The sequence below is a fragment of the Silene latifolia genome, chromosome Y, assembly GCF_048544455.1.
Source record: "Silene latifolia isolate original U9 population chromosome Y, ASM4854445v1, whole genome shotgun sequence".
NCBI classification, from domain to species: domain Eukaryota; kingdom Viridiplantae; phylum Streptophyta; class Magnoliopsida; order Caryophyllales; family Caryophyllaceae; genus Silene; species Silene latifolia.
In genome coordinates, this window is record NC_133538.1 from 117,649,245 (window position 1) to 117,653,822 (window position 4,578).

The 4,578-nt window shown below is 34.1% G+C and overlaps 1 long non-coding RNA gene across 1 annotated transcript; it reads right to left on the bottom strand.

Annotated features, from left to right (window-relative positions):
• Positions 1-282: 282 nt before the first annotated feature.
• On the bottom strand, positions 283-3,150 carry LOC141626666 (uncharacterized). Its single transcript, XR_012536263.1, has 4 exons — positions 2,949-3,150; positions 2,798-2,833; positions 2,645-2,678; positions 283-1,571 (listed from the first exon to the last, which is right to left on the bottom strand). It is a non-coding gene; the product is annotated as an uncharacterized LOC141626666 (long non-coding RNA).
• Positions 3,151-4,578: the final 1,428 nt, after the last annotated feature.

Sequence of the window (4,578 nt, forward strand, 5' to 3'; positions counted from 1 at the left end):
TTACCAAAATTCTATATACACATTTTAAGAATGTAGATACATTTTTTTTTTTTTTTTTACCAAATTCTATATACACTTTTTCCTATCCTAGTTACACTTTACCTAAATTCTATATACATTTTTTTCTATCCTAGATACAATTTTTCACTTAATTCTATATACACCTTTTATGAGTTTACATACACTGTTTTCCCGAATTTTATATATACCTACTAAGAATAGCGATACACTTTTTTCTATCTTAGGTACACTTTCTGCGAGATATAATTAATGGATCCCGAGTAAATGCACAATGCTCATCAATCCGATAGTACTTGATAAAATATATAGTCAATGCAAAATGCTTAAACTAAAGATACTAAATCAAAAATGTGACATAGATATACAAATTAAAAGGACAACCCAAATTACAAGTACAAAATCCAATAATGCAAAAAAACTTGACTAATGGACCTAGTAAGCAGGTGCCATGGTGGACTACAACCAATAAATTGATTAAAAAAGCTATTCGCATCTGCATTGCATTCGTGTTTCCTTCTGCATTTTCAGTTTCATTACCATTAGTCCATCATCAATATTACTCCTAATATCTTGACTCATTTCGATAACCACCATTCACCCAAACTAGCTGCTGTATACAATGATCGGTCCTCTGCTCCTCATGCAACACCCGCGTAAATTCGGCCAGCCCCATTCACGCTAATTCTTCATAGGCTCGTAGAGACGCCCAACCCGTCTTCACTAATATAACTCACAACCACCGTGCATAAGCTTGCAAGCCCACTTTACGCGACCCAGGATATGCCAGCCACCATGAGGCTCGATGCAACTCGACTCGGTTCCAATCCGTCTCTTCGGCAACTTTTGAGCACCACCCAACAACCACATCTATCTTATACAATCAAATTATAATCTATTTTTGGATCACTCTCCATTCCAGTCGTGGTATTATTGAAACATCACTCAAACACTTGAGTATACGAAGGCTTGGAATGGTACCTTTTACCCCCATTAGGAAGGCAAACAAAATGTAAACGACAAAATTCCGTTTGAAATTTTCACCAGCCTGCCTTTATTCAGCCATTTTAGACAAGATATGTGTATTTGTAACTTTGTCGACACCCTCATATTGAGACTTCCATGCAGTAACAATTTCTAGAAACTCCTCGGACTGATCATATTTTGTCGCTTGCTCAATTGGTGTGTCACCCATGGCTAGGCCTGTAGCGAGATGGACATCTTCGTCACGAATAGGGATATGGTTGTTTAAGAGGGAAGACGTGAATGGATCGAACCCTGAAAAAAGCCAGTATGCTAGCTGTCTGGGAATCATGTCGGTCTTGAGGCATAGTATACCACCAAATACCATCTCTCTGATATGTGAAATTTGCAGATAGGCTGTTGTTTATGAATTGTAAGAGAGCGCTAGGACTCATTCTTGTAAGTAAAACCGGGAAACTCTCTCTTGAAACACAACCAACTATGTGTATGCTTGTACCAGGTTCTTTCTTGGTGTTTACTTGTACCAGCTACTTCCATTGCCAACACTTCTGGTCTAGACTTCTTCATGCCTACACATGTGAACAAAAAGTTGTAGCTAATCATTTAATTGATGTATCCGACAATCACATATATGTACCTACTTAACTGATAATTTGTATCTATTGTGCATGTTTAAAACAGAGTGTACTCTTTCAGAAGGAAAGATTTAATAATGGTTATAGAACCCATTATGATGTACCTAATATCTGTGTCCACTCTTATTGTAGGTCAGTAAAGGACATTTAGGATATACGTATATTGATGGTGCGTAGGTTATTGAGTGACAAAAAATACATAGAGCCAACAAAAAAAATGTATCTAGATGAGTAAAACAATGTGTCTACAAGAATTATGCATGGAATGAAATGAAAAATGAGTGAACATTTTGATTATACATGTTGAATAAAATTATACAAGCAAGACAAATATACCTAATGAGAGTTTCGAAATTTACATGGTATACATAGCTTATTTTTCAATAATGCACCAAAAATATTCAATATAACGGAGTAATGATAAATAGAGATAAAGCTTAAAAAGGAAATGTCAATCTACAGAATTTGGATGCATTTCACACAATATCTGCATTCCTAACTCAATTTCAAGCTTCATCGCTCATAAAAATTAGGACCCCCAAATTCATAATAAAGCAGTACATACATTTGACACCTCATACTCCGCTGTTCCTAGCCAACTACTTAATGTACCTATGTGAGTATAAAAATGTATCTAAACGTAATATCTACGGACAACATTAACGGAAACGAGAATTATAAAAAAAAAATTCAGGAAAGACAAATAATCAGATTCATACAATTTATTAATGCCACATTCAGTCGTTGGCTTTTTTCATAGTTTAATGTTACAGCTGACATTAACTAAACTGTGTTCATAGCGAAAACAACATAAAAAAAAAAGAGGGAAAACATATAAAAATCTACGGAAAAATGAAAGTATAAATGAACTACTAAGGAATTAATGAAACTAAGTCACAATCAACTCAATTTTTAGGCAAATAACATCAAAACTGAGAAATTAACAAAAAGGAACAGAAAACAGCGACAAATTAACAGAATACAAAAGATTAGGGATGAGATAATACCTAATTGAGCAAAATAGGTGACGATGTATCTTAACTGAATCGACAAAATACATGCAATCAGGAAAAAAACAGTGAACACATAAACAAAATGAAAGTATAAATTATACTAAACGAAACGGAACACTAAATTTATCACGAAAATAAACATATTACCTGATTAAAGGACTTCGAAATATGATCTTGCACGAGCTGAATAAAAGCATGAGAACGGAGTATAAATGAGATAATTAAGGTCAAAAACAAAAAATAGACAAATTCGAGCAAAACGATCAGGAATGAAACTCAAGCAAACACAAATACTTACAAAAATGAGATCGATTATTCGATTGCGGAGGCTAATCTGAAGAAATTGTAGATGAATGAGGATCTTTCGTCGGTGTTTTCACATGATTAACATACATTTTGATGGAGAAAATTGAAAAAAGGTGGAATTAAATTGGGGGAAAATAAATTAGGGTAAAAAAGTAGAAAGACGAATTACGGGGAAAAAATGAAAGGAGAGAGAAAGAGTTTTGATGAGCTAACTTGTTTTATGCGTGAAAATAAGAGCTTGTAATCTTGTCCGTTCAATTGTTTTAAATTCTTGTGGTTGTAGTTCGTTCTCACCGTTTACACCGAGTGTTCGTTCTCACCGGATCCTATATATATATATATATATATATATATATATATAGGGTCGAGATCCGGTGAGAACCACCCATATAATGAGAACCACTAATAATACTACAATCCAATAATACACACGCTGTGTATTATCTCAGACAAACCAAATTTTCTCGCGCGTCCCTCCCAAACTCACCTAATCTCAGTCATTTTTAAATTTTGCTTTCTCTCTCTCTTCAACTCATCTGTCGACTATTAAAACCTTCCGCCATCGCCTCTTCGTTAATCAAACCTTAACTTTCTCTACAATCGAACTATAAATTCTTCGACAATCAACCTTTCGACGCTGCTTCAATCAATGACGCCTTTAAATTCGAGGTAAAATTTCGATCTTTATGATTATTTGTTGTGAAATTAGTTGATTCAGTCGATTAAATTAGATTGTTCGTGAAATTAGGGATTGATTAACCGATTAGAATTCTGAATTGAACAATTATGCTTCTGAATTTAGGATTTCGTCAATTAAATTGGGGAAACTGAGAAATTAGGGTTAGGGGATTTGAGAAATTTGTTGAAACCATGAAATTAGGGTTTGATTCATCTCTTAAGTTTCTGGATTGATAAATCATGCTTCTGAATTTAGGGTTTCATGAATTAAAATGGGGAAACTGGGAAATTAGGGTTGGAGACCGTTTATGTGCATTAAAATCTTGTTTATGTGCATCCAAATTCCTGTTTATGTGCATCAAATTCTTGTTTAGGTGCATCAAAATGTGATTTTGTGAATCAAATTGGCCTAATTGAGAAATTAGGGTTTCATGAATTAAATTGGGGAAACTGAGAAATTAGGGTTGGAGACCGTTTATGTGCATCAAAATCTTGTTTATGTGCATCCAAATTCCTGTTTATGTGCATCAAATTCCTGTTTAGGTGCATCAAAATGTGATTTTGTGAATCAAATTGGCTTAATTGAGAAATTAGGGTTGGAGAAATTGTGAAATTGCCTACATTTGTTAAAATCAGGGACTCAATTTCATGAATTATACTGTTGTATTGTTGCTTATTTAATTTTTGACATTTCTTGTTGCAGCAATAATGACAAAGACAACTCCTCAATACTATCACAAACTTCTTCAAATGTCATTACAAACGAAGGAGCGAATGTTGAAGCTAATGCATGTCAGCCTATATTAGAAATATCTGCAATAGCAGTTGAACATGATGCTCCTGAAGTTGTGACTTTCGAATTTGTTGAAGGTACAATTCTATTCATCCTGGTAGTTGCTTGATGTTTTCAGCTTTTTAAAGGTACATTTCATATGCTTTTGTAT